General features: G+C 37.0%; 1 long non-coding RNA gene across 1 annotated transcript in view; it reads right to left on the bottom strand.

Annotated features, from left to right (window-relative positions):
* Positions 1-3,069: 3,069 nt before the first annotated feature.
* The window catches only part of LOC107725988 (uncharacterized), a 20,570-nt gene continuing 6,555 nt past the window's right edge, over positions 3,070-17,084 (bottom strand). Inside the window, exon 3 of the long non-coding RNA XR_001638199.1 lies at positions 3,070-3,080. This is a non-coding gene — a long non-coding RNA (uncharacterized LOC107725988). The remainder of the gene's footprint in view (positions 3,081-17,084) is intronic.

Raw genomic sequence — 17,084 nt, 5'->3', positions numbered from 1 at the left:
GCGAGAGAGTCAGTGCGTTTCACTACCAAAGATTAAAAGATTGAAAAATATGACAAATTTAAACACATTTACACAGCAAGATGAAACCATCTATCCATGAAAGAGGACAACTTAAAGAAAACATATTGCCATATCAGTGCAAGTAAAAGTTAAGTTAGTTTATATAGTTGATAATATTTATAGGTATAAACACTTAAAAATCTAAGCTCATATGTCATGTTTAAAGCTATTGATTCTAAAGCATATTTATATTTTATATCTTTATATATTTATATTCATTTAAAATAAAAGCTTAATAATTATTATTAAGCTAAACTGGCTCGTGTAGTGGATTAAGGGTACAATAATTGTAATAAATATTAATTATAATAATATATAATAAATAATTATATCTAAAAGCCAGACGATGTTATTTTTACTATGTAGTGTCCTTTAATTTGGAGCAAGAGAAGCTGGGGGAGTGACTTTATTGTGTCAGAGATGTGTCACTTTGCTCGAAGCTGATCATCACACATTTGATTGGTCAAATTTCGGTTTAAGATCTCTAAACCAGAACGATGACCTTCCCCTGAGCAGCGTAAGCCGTGGAGCTACTTTGATGGTATAGCCCAGTGTTTCCCAACCGGGGTGCCGTTTAAAAAATCTTTTTTTAATATTTTTAAATTGCTAAAATGTTCAAAAAAGCATCTATTATATAATATCCATTTCTGATGTCGCCAATAATTAGAGATGCACCGAAATTTCGGCTGCCGAATTAGTTCACCGCTCATGTTTCACTTTCACGTGGTGTGACGCTCTGCGTATTTTTTTATTTTTTTTGACGCTCTGCGTATTATCCGGCTCTATGCGTGTGCGCCAAAACTTTGTTTAATTACCATTATAACTAGCTATCTCACAATGTTTACATATGAATAAGAGCCCACATTAAAGTCTGTCATATAAATTGGTCTCTTCATCAGAAATTAGCCTTCTGATTGCCACCATTGATGGACAATTTTTAATATTAAAAATATCTGTATGACATTATATTCTGCAGTTCTTCCCTGTTGTACCGAATATCTATACTTTTCAAATTATCATATCGAAGTTAGAAATTCAAATATTGTGACAAAATTAATTTTGTAGGGTGCCACAAGTTTGTTAAAATTTCCAAAGGGTGCCGCGACTAAAAAAAGGTTGGGAAACACTGGTATAGCCTACCTAAAACCCAGAGTTGGCGCAAACTAAACTGAAATTTACCTGGCTAGCCAGCTAAACTGACTTCTGACATGGTACAGGCCCCTGCTCTTGCTTCACTATATGGTGGTCCAGCTCAAAAAAAAAATAATAATAATAATAATAAAACATTTATCATGCATTCATTTTCCAAACTGCTTATCCTATGTAGGGTCAAGGGAATGCTGGAACCTAATAATAATATTGACATGTAAACAAATTCATACATAGGCACAATTTATACAGAAACTAATTTCAAGATGCCTATAAATCACAAGGATTTGAAGATCAAGAGAAACATTCAGTCAAGTGTATCCAGATATTATGTCACAAATTCATGTTAGCATGGTAATGTTTACGTATTGTTGATTCAACTTGTACTATTGAAAGTTAAAACTTGTTTAGAAAAATCATGCTGGGTACAATTTGTTTCTACAAATGCAGATGAGTGAACTATGAAGTTACAGACATACATTTATCAGCAGGCCATTCTGTGTTATGATTAAATAATGCATGGCAATTGGAGAAATCCTTAAATCAATTATAAATCTTACATTTTATGCATGAAGCAACAAGAGTATAAAAATATAATTTATTTATATTCATTTATAATTTAAAATATCTTCTTTTTTTTTTAAACCAAAACATATTTAATTTAAAATTGAATATGTTATATTTCATATAAATTCCACTAGCTAAACAGGACAGTCAAATTAACATGATATTATATTGTACATTTAAGATGACATATTGCTGAGGATCTTGAAAATATTTTAGACTGTAGAAACAATATGAAATCTCAGTATAGTATCTGTTTTTTCCAAGACTATATCCATGGAGGAAAACGTTTTCATAGGATATAGCAAGAAATTGATGTAATCATCATCATCTAAGTAATAGATTTCATTCCATTTCTATTTAGTACGGTATTTGAAAGAGTCATGCACTGCAAAACCACTAGATGGCGTGTTTACTCTGTAAATAAGTATGAGTAATGTGTGATTATACTAATGTAGATTTAAAGCCTTTGTTTAAATATGCCACAGTATTTTCCAGACGCCTTAATTTGGCATAAATACAAATCAAACAAAGGCTAATATTCAGGAACAAAACTTAAATCACTTTTGTTTTTTCTAGAATGCTTGTACAACCTACAGCAAACCATATGCTTCCCAGTTTTTCTGTATATTTAATCAAGATGTTTATCAGGAAATGTGCTCTATCTTACATTATGCAGGGTGTATTTTTTTTACATAATGGTTCACTGACATCTTTACCTAATGCTTGGTCAGCAGGGAAATGTGTTTATAAGGAGGCTGAAATCTGTTTTATTAACACTAGGGGTCAATCAAGGACTTTAAAGCAGAGGGTTCAGAGGTCATAAGGTGATTGGTTGATAGGGGTGAGGGGTCAAATGAGTGTTGACCAATATTGATGATTGATTAAGCTTGATAAGATAATAAGTCTAAGAACCTAATAAACACAAGAACAATTCTTGGTGTGGACGTTTATCCTTACTAAGTTGTTCTGAGCGGACATATTTAAAAGAAAAAACGATGGATTTCTCAGATATTGTCTTTCATTAATGTCTTGCTTTATTTGTCAACTTTTGTACTATGTTCATTATATGTTGAAATCCAATATTTTGTTTAGTACTGCAAATAATTACATCGAAATCTTAGCTTATCATCATCGGGATCATCAGCACCTGCCTTTATCAGAACATTCAGGAATTTCACACTGTTTATAAAGTCTGTGTAACTGGATCCGGTAGGATCTGGCAGAGCCGTTACAAAGAATTGCCTGTGAAAGCGATTAGTGTAGTCTAGAAATGCATTACTGTATATTTTTGGACAGTATCACTGCTGTTGTGAAAACAGGTGAGAATGTGAATATTTTTCACATGGAAAAATTGCAGCTCTCCATGTACTATTATTTATGAACTAATGTTTAGGGATGTGCTTGTTGTGTAGAGCATTCCTCAAAAATACCCCCTACCGAACAGCTTTATTGGAATTTCCTTTTAGCGTCTTCCTGAGCACTAGCATAAAGAGGGCATGTTTGTTTCGGCTTGTTTGATTATCTGAACTATTTCGCCATGTCCAAACATAAAAAAGCATAACAAGCAGCGTCTAATTGTTTTGTGCGAGAGCTCTCTTATCTGTCCCAGCAGAATCAAAACAAAAGCAATCACTCCATTTTTTTTATATTCTGAATCTCATATCTGAATTATAAACCTCATCAGGTCTATTCTACCCCCACCACATCTGCACGAAAACCTCCTTGTATACACGTAGCTGGCCTTGTAAATGCAATATTCACTCTCTCTTTGCCGTTCCCTGGAATTGCTCTTTGTTTTGCTGGAAGGTCTTTTATTTATGGGCTCTTACAGAAAGAGCTTTCCAATCGCTCGGTTACTTTTTAGGTAATCTGAATTACATGTTTCACCTAGTGGATGATTAAACAGGTCTATCTAGGGACCAGGTTGTGGCTCTTAGGCTATTAAGTATTGTCCAAAACACCATATCAACTACCTAGCAATAAGCTAGAATGCCCTAGTAACCCCATGTCAACACCCTGGTGACCGACTATAACACTCTAGCATCATGACAGTATTTGTTTATGGTTTGGGGTTTGATTTTTTTTTAATGTATTTATTTGAAAGAAATTAATACTTTTTTTATTTAGCAAAGATGCATTAATTAAACAAAAGTGACAGTAAAGAGATTTATTTTTTATTTATTTACAAAAGATTTCAGTTTGTTCTTTTGATCTTTCTATTCATCAAAGAACACTGAAATGGTTTTCTCAAAAATACTAAATGGCACAACTGTTTTCCTTAATAATTATAAAAAATGTTACTTGAGCAGTAAATCAGCATATTTTGAATGATTTCTGAAGGATCATGTGACACTGAAGACTGGAGTTATGATGCTGAAAATTCAGCTTTGCCAACACAAGAATAAATTACATTTTAAAATGCTTTAAAATAGAAAACATTTTATTTTTGTTAAAATAAATGCACCCTTTGTGATCTTAAGAGACTTCTCTCAAAAACAATGACAAACTTTGAACAAGTGAAAAAATCTACTTTTTCTATTTTTTACTTAAATAATAAAAAGGAAATATAAAAAACAGAAATGAATCCAGAACACAAACATTGCACAAATCTTTTATTGCACTGATGCAGTTTATGAATTTAAATTAATCTAATTTGCTCTTGATGATTTAGGAAGATTGTGATCAAGTGAATGAGAGTTGAAAGAAATGAGTTTGAAGCTTGTTTCCAAGACTGGAATGATAAAAAGGGTTGGTTTATTTCTTCTTCAGAGATGGCTGGAAGGGCTTAACTAAACACGACATTCAATCTAATGCTTGGCCACTCTATGTTCCTGTTGGAAGCCCGGCGTTTAATGGCAGAAGCAGACAGAACGCCTCTGTGGCACGAGGGGAACCCACATGATTAAGTCAAATGATCGTTGCAACTGAGAAACCAAACCAAAGGCGAACGCATCCTAAATGCAGACGGTTCTCTCATCAGTGATGGCAATCAGACCTTCCATGGGCTGGAACCCATTCTGCATTTTCCATTTGCTGACCATTCACCTAAAAACCACTATGACGCACAATTTATTTACCCTTTATGCATGATCAGCAGTGTCCCAGACTCAAAGCAGCAGTCTTGGCTTTGAAGAGAAGAGTAGAAGGATATTGCTGACCAAAGCTCCATACTTTTCGATGAAAACCGTTCTGCTAATGACAGCCGAACCTTTTAAGTTTGGTGGGTGAGATACTAAACAGAAAGATCTTACAAAAACACCCTCAGTGCATGGCTGAGAATTTGAAAAATTTATGAAAAGACATTTCTAGAATGTTACAAGGTCACAAAAGCATGTTAAGGCGAAATACTTGACAGCACATGGCAGTGACAAACTACTTTTGCCTCTGCAGAAGCTCTGGGAATGTTATAAATGTCATCAAAATCATGTGCTAGCACTTACTACTGCATCATATGATGATGGCATTTGCATTTGCTCCCTCATAATGGGACGCTTCAGTCCTCAAGGTCTGGTGCCCGGCCTTTAATCAGGAATGCTTGAGACATTTATGCCCTTGAATCCTGCGAAACAGTTTAAATAGAACTAAACTGGAAGTATTTGAAGAGACTTTTCATATTATGATTAGTTAGAATAGAAAACATGCTTTTGGGAAAATGTCAATTGCATTCATTGTTAAAAGAACTCTTTAAAGAAATATTTCATACAAATATGACAGCTCTATCATTTTTTACTCACCCTCATGTCGTTTCAAGGCCATATTCTATCATTTGTTCTGTGGAACATACAGTATAAAGAGAAAATTTGAACAATATTTATGACGATTCTTTTGAATACAAGGACAATTCATAGCATCTAAAGCAAAGCAATTAAAGCAATCCAGTGTTCATAATCCAGTGTTCTGAAGCCATATGATAGCTTTGTGTAAGGATCAGACCACATACATACTTGTAAGCTACTTTCAAGCTGTTTTATCTCCATTTTGGAGATTGACAGACATGTTCACTATGAAAGAAAACAGGTGCCATGAAGAAAAAAAATGGATCTTGAATGTCGCGAGAGTGAGAAAATACTCTTCATTTTTGGGTGAACAATTCCTTTAAAAGCCTGCGTTTGATTATAATCTAAATCAGCATTCATTAAGATTGCATAAAAATTGTTTTCCCTCATTGACCACATACAGAAAATATCTGACACTTGATTGCACATGAAATACTGTAATCAACATATTTCTTGGCTGGAGACTACAGTGACAAAGTCTCACTAATGAGCTTTACTACTATGCATGTGAAGAGCAAATACTCATGCGTCAACAGACAAAAACAAAGCTAACAAGCTGTCAAACAAACGCAATGGGGAGACAATCAAGCCATCTGACTGTGTCTACATTCAAGGGCTGCAGCACGGATTAAAACTGAGATTAAATTAATGCAAACATTTGTAACCCCAAAACCAGACAACAAAGAGCTGCTCTGTGGAGAACCCACTGCATGCCTATGCTGCAATTATAATAATTTTTTAGATGCTTTGAGAATTGGATGAGCCAGTTTAAAGTGAGATGAGGCTGCATTATGCCGATATGTTTCCACTCCAGGCAGGCATCAGCAACAGGGTTCACCGGAGCAAAACATTAGCCGAGTCGGTTAAATCTGACCTGCCGCTGGGCAGAGGACAAGAGACTGCATATGTAATGCAACCTCACACTGCCTCCACCCAAAACCCCCCCCCACCTCTTTTTCTCACACATGCACATGTATGCATATACGCATGGAGAGATAGAGAGAGAGCGGTCAATCAACTTGTCCGGTGCGCAGATGTCTTTCATAGATAAACCAAGGAGGCTGACTCATGTCACTGATGCTGAATGGGACGTCAGTCAGGGAACTGAGACTCTGAGATAGCCTATTATCTGCCTTTAACTACAAAAACACTACATTGGCTGCCCATGTCTTTGTAATGCTACACTAAGGAAACACACAGGGGGTTAGAGGAGGATGAACAATGAATGAAGGATGAACCAACCAGAACTACCTAGTAACCACACAGAACACCCTAGCAACCACCCAAAACACCATAGCAATCATCCAGAACATCTCAGAAACTATAGAGATACACCGATTGCAGTTTTCTTGGCCGATTCCGAATTCTGATTTTTTTTTGTAAAATGTACGTCACTTAATTTGAACTTCTTGTTTATTGAACTATTATTGTATAAAATCAGTGTCACATTGCAATCGTGTTGATATACGAGGAAACATCTTGGTCATGTATTGTTGCTTACCTATATCATATATTATAAATTTCTTTTTTTTTTCTACCGCAGTATGTATCTATAACTTTCTGTGAGTTTGTGTCTGCTGTTGCGCTCATTTGTTTTGATTTGTGCACGAGTCTCTCTCTCACTCAGGCTGTGCGAGCCTCATCTGGAATGACATAAATACATTATCAGTCGGCATTTACACTGAATGCAATAAAATCACAATCATTCCCGCGTGAAAATTTTTGGTGGCCAAGTTTCAGTAGTTATTTTTGTTATTGACGTTTTAATCAGACAAGTTAATCGTTAATCGAGCCCTGTGGTTCCCCCACAGTTTACTTTGGCCCTACACATATTACAAATTGCGAACTGTTTGTCTTCTTTACTCACAGTGAAGAACTTCTACACCAACGGCATTTTTACATGCGGATGTGAGCCTAGGTGTGACATCAAAATGAACCGGCTCAGAATCGTCAGACTGACCAGCCGGTCACCGGTCTGGGCTGATCATGCAGAAAATAGGCTAATTCCGGTCCCTGGCCAGTCGATCGGTGCATCAGAAACCTCTTATTAACCACCCAGAACACCTTAGCAACTACCCAGAAACAGAACAAAAACAAAAACAAAACTAGCAACCACCCAAAACACCATAGCAATCATTCATAACACCTTAGAAACCTCTTATTAACCACACAGACACACACAAGTAACTACCCAGAACACCTTTGCAACCACCCAGGACACCTTTGCAACTACATAGAACACCTTAGCAACCCCCCAGAAAAACCCTAAAAACCACACCTTAGCCACCACACACAACCAACTTAGCAACACCCAGAACACCCTAGTTACATTCTAGTAACCACATAGAAACCCTAATTAACCACCCAGACACACCTAGAAACCACCCAGAAAATTCTAGCAACCACCTAGAACATCTTAGCAACCACACAGAACACCATAGCAACCACACACACCAACTTAGCGATGACCCAGAACACCCTAGCTACACTCTAGTAACCATGTAGAAACCTGAGCACACATAGCAACCATCCAGAACACCCTAGCAAACACCCACAACACCTGAGCCACACAGAAGCACATAGAAAGCCTGCAAACACCCTAGAAAAACAGCCACCTAGAAAAATCTTACTAATTACCCAGATCTGCCTTAGCACTGACCCAGAACAACTTAGCAACCACCTAGCAACCATGCAGAAAATCCTAGCAACCCCCTAGAAAATCTTAGAAACCACTCAGAACACTAGCATCATGGTGGTGGATTTTGCAAGGGCAAGTTCAGAAAACGTACAAATCTAGTTGAATCAATTGCAATTAATTATTATTAGTGTCATCGTTAGAGTAATATTAGTCACAGATTTTGAGATTTCTCTGCTCCTCAGTCAACATATTCCATCAAAGCTGCTTGCCAATAATGGACTTAGCGAGGGTACATGAGTCGTATCATGCAGGGTCGTCTGCACTGACATGGCTTCAACTCAACCCCCATTGTCTTGGGAAATGGCATTTTCGATCGAATAAAGAGTGTCCTAAAAATAAAAAACCCTAATCCTCAAAATGAAAAGGCACCCAAATGTTCAGCCATCAGGGCTCGCATGAGTGCTCTGATCCGTTAGATTAAGACATGTGGAGCAGATCCAGCGAGCCTTGACCACATGGTGACAAAGAGACATCCCTGCACTGCGCTGACAGGTTCCTGCTGTAGGGAGCACGTGTTTGCGTAGGTGTGTGTGTGTGTGTGTGTAGCGCTCGTATCAGTGTCAACTCCTTTTTCCCCTAAGGTGACATAAACATGGAACATTTAGCCTGGAACAAATGATTCATATGTAGTTCTTAATATTGTAATGAACTCATCCCCCCCTTGGGGAGGAGTGCCAAGAGGTGGCAAGAGCAAAATAAATAAATAAATAAATAATAATAATAAAAAATAAATAAATAAATAAATAACATGCATATGTTTTTTTTTTGTTTTTTTTTACTAATCAAAAACCATATACAATATATACATATTTCTAAAATCTCATTGGATGATGGTTTGAATACAATAATAATAAAAAAAAACTTTTGGTAACTTAAATTTTTAAAACAAAATAAAATATGAATGAATGATGACTGAATGATGGAATGTATGTTAATATAAAAAAATATCACAAATGATTAGTTAAAAATGTATTGTATATAAAAACATTATGTCAGATTATATGTTACAGTTTTTCTGAATTGCTAAAACACTAAACCCCAATCTCTGAACCAAATTCTCAGTAGCTTAAACCAGTTTGTCGAATAAATTAGTGTGTAAGCAAGGTGACTGAATGATGATACGAACAATAGATGGAAACAATCTGAGATGGAGAGGAGCAAGAGTATATGTAAGAAGTGGAGGATGAGGAGGATGAGGAGAGAAAGAGTAAGGCTTAGAGAGTGTTATCAAGGCTGGATCTGTCACACCAGAGGGTTTTTTCGGACTCCAGCACAAAGACATGATGCTGAGACAGAATGAATCTCATTGACCCTGATTTTACAATTGCACAACTTACAGTATTGTAGTGTACTGTAACATGCTATTCATTTAGAGTTTTATTTGAGCTTTTTGGCCTTTGCAGTTGGACTGCAGTATTTTTGCAGTATCCAAGTGCTGACTATACAGTATGCAAACATTCAGTACCATTCAATATTCAGCACAATACTATTCTTGCAGTACATACAGTAGGCCTATACAATATATTCACCTTCCTCAGTTGCAATTACTATGCTTTTTTACAGAATTGCTAAATTGTTTACTCAATAGAATATACTTTTTTTCCTGTAATGTTATGGATGCTGTGTTCTCCATTTTTCTCTGTAGTGTCTAATGAATGCTCTGTCGTGTTTATTTTATTGACTCATGTGTGTGTGATCTGAGAGCACTGTTTGATTTTGAGTGCAAGTGAAATGGTTTTGCAGTGATTGTTTGATTTTGATGGAAGAGTCAGAGGTTTTGTGAATTTAGTTTGAGTTAAGGTTTTGAGAAAATTAGTGATGTTTTCAAGAAATGTGTTTTAGCAATTCAGAAAAACTGTAATATAAATATTTAAAAAATCAACTCAACTGACTAAAAGTCATTTTGAAACATCCAATAATGGCAACTGTCACAGCTTCTTATTGCTTTAATATACTCTATATGTCAGTGTTTATCTATGTGAGTGTATTTATACCACTGTAAACTGTGTAAGGAAATGTATGTTCCTTAAGCACACTCTTTTGCAAGGACACTGCTCCTTTAAGAAGACACTGGATGAATGTGCCAGACACCCTGTCAGCTTTCAGAAGGGACAGATTACTGCACATTCGTCCAGTGACACTTTCTGCAGGCCTGTAATTTATCAGTGGAATACAGAACCTAAAATACACACTTTACAGCCTTTTTGTGAATGCTGTCAGAAAGTGCAACGGCATCACCATAGCAACCCCATCCATAATAGAGTGCCGACAGTCAGAGAGAGAAGAAATTGGAAATGTGAAGGGCATCTCTGCGCAGATTATGATTTCACAAGGCATGCTCACTCACTTGCTCACAGCACAACAAATCAGTGATGACCTTGCGGTCCCCAAGGTCAGTAAGAGTGCGTTGGTTTATAGCACAATGACTCAGTAACACCTTGCGTCCGCAGGGAGCACTCACACATTTAATTACACACTGAAGATTTGCTTCATGGCTTTGCATCATGGAATTTTGAGAAAGGAGCTCTGTGAATACTAAGTGATATGGTACAACAACCGCTAATTGAACACTTGAGAGTGGGCAGTAATTGGTTCTGGAAGATGCGTTTCAACATATGGCTTAAAACTAACAACGGTATAAAAACATGAATCTTTTTCTTAGTATGATGAAATTATGGTAAGATGTCATGGGTAAGACAGACTTCTGGGATAACTGGCTATAATCTGCCATTATATTTAGCAAAAATATATATTTGATATAATAAATATACATTTCACTATATAGATAGATAGATAGATAGATAGATAGATAGATAATACAAAATATAAATATATTACTTAAATATTATCAGTCAGTGAACTCCATGATGTGAAACATGCAACACCTTACTGAAGAAATTACATTTATCACAGCAGGGGTTTGCATTAGTAGGTTTAACTTGCATTAAAACTTCAAATCCATATGGTGCCTAGGTAAGCTACTATTTGGGGATTATATCAAGTTGCCCTCCTCTGTTGGGTAAACTAACAGAGCTTCGGGTAGCTTAGATGCGAGTAGTAAGATCTGGTGGGCAGACTACCCAGCATTCTTCTATTTTAGTCCAATCTGAGATAGGATGACAGACAGAGGCATGCTGGGAGTTAGATTACCCCCTTAACCTTATCAGATTCTCAGCGTCTTTTGCTAAGGTGGATCTGAAAGCCATTAGCCAAATTAAAAAGGCCTTCGTCTCGAATGCAAGAGCAGTTATACCTACAGATTTTCCTGGCTGATAGTAGTAAATACCCATATGGAAAGATTGTGGGAAGATCCCCTAAACTATGTACCAGTGTTTTCTGCGTAAGGGCAAATGAAGAGTTGGAAATCTAAATTTGCAGTCTGTATTGAATGTGGTGCAAAAAAAAGTCTGTGTACCACGAAGTAATGGCAAGAAATGTGTTTCTATTGAGTCCTCGCAGGCTACACGCATACACAACACCAACCAGGCTCTTTTTAGTGAATCAAAAACATACAATGCGACCAGTATAGCCCAATTCTTGAACAAATGACTCTTATGAGTCAGTTCTTTTTAGCGAATCAAAAACATACAGCACGGCCAGGGTATCCCCATTCACAAACAATTGACTCTTATGATCCGGTTCTCTTTAGTGAATCAAAACCTACTGTGTGACCAGTATAGTCTGATTCCTAAACTAATGACTCTTAGGAGTTGGTTCTTGTATGTGAATCAAAATTACAATGTCACATGTGTTACCATTGTAGTCTGATTCCAGAACGAATTATTCTTATGATTCTTACTAATGAGTATTATTGCTGACTGATTGTCCCTATGATAACATGTCTTTAAAGATGCACACATTTTTGTATGTTTTTTTTACACTTGTAAATAAACAAAACAAGCCGCTTTTATGCTGTAAATTGTTACATTCAACAGCATTACTGCAGATTTTTTGATCACTGGAGATTGTTTGAAGAATCTGAACTCCGCATAAAAAAAGCAAACCACCTACGGGTGTTGATGACAGTTCTATGGGCCGGTCTGACTCTTTTTTGCATTGCCTATCGCACAAGATTGAAGTAGATCACTAAAAAGCCCACTCATTGGACCATTAAAACAATTTACTATGGCTATAAGGCTGTAAGTCATGCACTGTTCTCCTTAGGGTCAGCGTCTGATGACAGCTCTGACTCCATAATTGAGATTAACAGAGACACTGTCCCTGACTTCAGCACCATAAAGTACTGTGAATTCTGCGGTTAACCAAGAAAACTATACCAGCTGGGGACACAGAGTGACTGACTGGCCGGTCGATGTTCTTGCAATCGATCATGAGCGAACATTATGAAAACACACAGCCGCCAGGGTCAGAAGCTGGGGGGAAAGTTGTCTGCCTCTAGCTCTTTTCATTTCATGCTGCTTTCATTTCCTGTCTGGGAGAACAGTGCTGAGTTTCTTTTCAGCAGGCTCAGCTGAAATCTATAATATTTTATCAGTATGAATGAGTTTGTGCAATTAGTGAGTAGGAAAACCTTTTCATGAAGCATAGTGGTGGTTATCTGTTAAATGAACTTCCATATACGATTATGCGGTATGGTTAATATAAATGGGCACGGTTTGTGAGTGCTGGCATCACCACTAAACACGGACGATGGAACACAGACCGCCGGCCTATAAAGAGGTTTATGGAGTGAATAAATATGGTGAGAACAGTGCTGAGTTTCTTTTCAGCAGGCTCAGCTGAAATCTATAATATTTTATCAGTATGAATGAGTTTGTGCAATTAGTGAGTAGGAAAACCTTTTCATGAAGCATAGTGGTGGTTATCTGTTAAATGAACGTCCATATACGATTATGCGGTATGGTTAATATAAATGGGCGCGGTTTGTGAGTGCTGGCATCACCACTAAACACGGACGATGGAACACAGACCGCCGGCCTATAAAGAGGTTTATGGAGTGAATAAATATGGTATGGGCCCTGTTATATTTTTAAGCAAGGCTCCCTTATTTCCACTTCATGCATGGGAACATCACAAGAGTTCACAAGACATATGCACACAGTTTTATTTACACAGATGTGAGGTTCTTCATAAAGGAACCAGGATTTAGGGTTCGCACATCAAAAAAAGGCACTTGAAGTACTTGTAAGTCTCAACAAACAACTGACACTATGAAGACAACATTTGCAGATGTAAGGAACTAAAAGAAACAAACATGCATTTTCTTCTAATGGTGTATATGGAAAAGAGAAATCATCATCAATCAATTAAAGATTAAAAGACAATAAATCATATCTTCCTCCATCCAGAATCAGAAAGAGCTTTACTGCCATTTTTGGTAATGAAGCTTCCAGTGCACACATCCATGTTTGCATACTGTCCATAATAAATAATATATACTATATTGTGTCGACTTTGTTCCAAATCACATTGAAAAAAGCATAATAAAGGTGTCCAAATTATATATTTTTGTTGCAACTGTACAACAAAAGGGCCTGTGCAATCAAGATGCAGTTTATAATGTGTATTCCCATTACCAGCCAAGTACATAGTTTTAATGTGTATTCTGAGTATGCAAACTGGGACTCTTTGCATATCTACATCCTGTAAAGCAATCCTCAACTTTCCATCTAGCTGTTTTTGTATAAAAGCTGCACTGCAATTAGTGATGAATCATCTGGGATCTAGCATAGGCCCAAAACACATTCTCAGACAATCTTACTCAGACTTACTCAAACAGCGAGTCTCGTTCCCCTAAAAGGCAAAAGGCCTCTAATAAAAGGAGCTGACAAGATGTTGATAAGTGTGTTTCTAAAAAGGAACAGCCACCCTATGGTTTATTCAGGACAGCGTCATCACTGAGTCATCCAGTGCAATTAACATCCACATGTGAATGACCTCAAATTAGAGCAAATAGGTTACACGACACAATGGATTTAGGGTAACTACTTTATTTAGTGGGGATTTAAGAAATTAAGTGGATTTTGTTTTCATTGTACTTGTCATTCACCCAAACATAAAGTTACACATGTGATTCATTAACTTTACAGATGTTTACCCAAAGATTTGCCAAGATCTATTTTTGTTTACTTGACAAAAAGGCAATGGCCCCTCTCATCTTTGTCCCTTTCAAACCCCCCATTTGCGTAGCCCTGAAATATCAACAGGTTTTATTCCCAATGTTAACAATGCTTTAAAAATCTCAGACAGTCTTGAAAACAGCACTCAGAGTGGGGTCTGTGTCTATCAGTCAATTATAGATTCATGCAATACACAAAACCTAAGAGGCAAATAAATGTCTAGCAGTAGCTTGTTTCTTTACAAAATCACTTTTGTGGAAGATTAAGGGTAATTGGTAAATACTGAATTAAATTCCAATGCTAACTCACTCCTGAATCAATTCCAGACTGAATTCATCCTCCACTGAAGAGTCTTTGGAGTAATTAGATATAATAGTGGCCATCTGGTTGTCATCCCCTCAAATTCGCATTAAGCGAGACCCACTGGTTAAAAGTCAAGTGATTGACATGCACATTGAATTTGCCTCTCTTTCACGCTGACAATAGCTTGTAGCCAGACACAATGTCTCATTTGTCCAACATTCAATGCCAGCAGCAGTCGACGTCTTGTTTGTGAGTGAAAGAGGGTGCAAGCTCTTGCTGTTTCACTTTTCTTCTGCAGACTCACCAGGGTCTGCAATGACACAGTGGATGTCACTTCTGTCAAACACATCCACTGTTTGTTCACAAAACAACAGCGCTGTGTATTATGGTTTTGACAGTGGGAAACAAGAGCTAAAAAGGCTCAAATAAATTTGTGGAACAGATAAAAGATTCTTAGGCCATAGGGGATACATTTTGACACTTAAAACAGCACAATTTTTAACAAGAAAGCAAACAAGCATGTTTTTTATCTAATGCAATTTTGTAATAGCCTAAAATATATGAGCCATTAAAATCGGAACATTTCCAGTACCCTCAAATCAACTTCCAGTATGAATAAATAATTCCTCTGTTCGAATCCCAGACCGCCAGCCCATTTATAATTTCATGCCGTCTCCAGTCATTGTGCGCAGAGGAAAGCTGCTTGTTTTGACAGATTGGGTTGCTTTGATGCATACTTCAGTTGTGGTGGATTTTTGCAGCTGTATTGCATGTTAAAGTAAACAGTCGAGTTGATAAGATCTTCAAAGATAAATTTGCAAGCAGGGTCTTTCGAGCAGCTGAAAAGGATAAGGGCAGAGAGGAATGTAATAGCATGACTTTTGCTGCTGTGCCACTTTTGCTGTGTGGCAAAATACGGACAGTGGTAGCAATATTAGAAAACTTAATTGTGGAGGAATAGTTTTGGCAAATGAAAATCATAATGAGAACCGTAGTATTGTCTGAAATTACAAAGGATTTCTAATTATGAGGCTGTGTCACGACCATTATGACTGTTATTTAGTAGTAATTTAGAAGTAATTGAGCTGTTTTCCTTCAGCAAAACATGCCTTGATGTCTGACTGTTCTTTAATGTCCTCTATTATGTTAAAATATGTATTCATCTCAGAAAAGAAAATTCACAAATGCAATCTTTATAATCCAATTGTTCTCATTGGCACACCGTCTGGGCAGGCTTAAAACTTCGGATGATGGCAGAAGAGTGAAACCAAGACCGGTGATCATGAGATTCGTTTCCCGTACAGCCAGAGATTTAATCTGGAAAAACTCAAAAAACAACGAGTATCTGTCTATCAAGGGGCTGCGGTTTAAGGAGGACTTGACTGCTTTCGACCAGGGGCGGATTTAGTGAATTGGGGGCCCCAGGCAAAATATAGGAATGGGGCCCTATACATTTGCACACATTTTCCCAGATCAACCTTGAGGTTCCATTTTGTTGTTTTCAGCGTAAGCCTGTGTGCAAAGGCTGTCTAATTCTAAACTTTAAAATACATTTATTTTTAGTTGTTTTAACTAGAAATTTAAATAAAACTGAATAAAATCATGAAAAGGCAATTATACATTTACACTAGGGATGCACCGATACCGATACTGGTATCGGTATCGGGCCCGATACTGGCCTCCTGTACTCGTACTCGTACTCGTTAAAATGCCCCGATACCAAACGCCGATACCACACAGCATGTGATAAGCGCCATATTTAAACAAAGAAACACTGACAACAGACAGCAGAAAGCTGAAAAAATGGCTAGCGGGCTGCGAAGTAGCTAACGCTTTATTCTGCTACGTTACCCCTGCATTTTGTTCCATCCTGAGAGCGTGACGGACATCGCATGGACAACTACAGGTGTAATCAGGGGCGGATTTAGTGAATTGGGGGCCCCAGGCAAAATATAGGAATGGGGCCCTATACATTTGCACACATTTTCCCAGATCAACCTTGAGGTTCCATTTTGTTGTTTTCAGCGTAAGCCTGTGTGCAAAGGCTGTCTAATTCTAAACTTTAAAATACATTTATTTTTAGTTGTTTTAACTACAAATTTAAATAAAACTGAATAAAATCATGAAAAGGCAATTATACATTTACACACCATACATATATCAAGAGCATGCTCACAGATGAGAACAAAACAGCGTTGGATGAAGTGGATTAAAGCCCTGCACGGGTCTCAAATATAGGCACTAGCCCGTCTTTTTTCCCCTTTTCCCAAAAAAAGCTTATACTACTGTTTCAGCTATTAAAATAGTTCAGTTTTGTATGTAATGGAAAAGTGATTATATTTAGTTTCGTTTTTTTATAAAGTAAATTTAGAAAAAAACATTTGGAGTATTTTTTGTTCATTAAATGTACGTTTTTTTGTTTTTTAAGTAAAGGCCAGCAGCAGACAGTGA

This window comes from Sinocyclocheilus rhinocerous, unplaced genomic scaffold (assembly GCF_001515625.1).
Source record: "Sinocyclocheilus rhinocerous isolate Xijiao unplaced genomic scaffold, SAMN03320098_v1.1 scaffold1004, whole genome shotgun sequence".
In the NCBI taxonomy this organism is placed as follows: domain Eukaryota; kingdom Metazoa; phylum Chordata; class Actinopteri; order Cypriniformes; family Cyprinidae; genus Sinocyclocheilus; species Sinocyclocheilus rhinocerous.
This window is presented reverse-complemented; position numbering and strand designations above follow the sequence as displayed.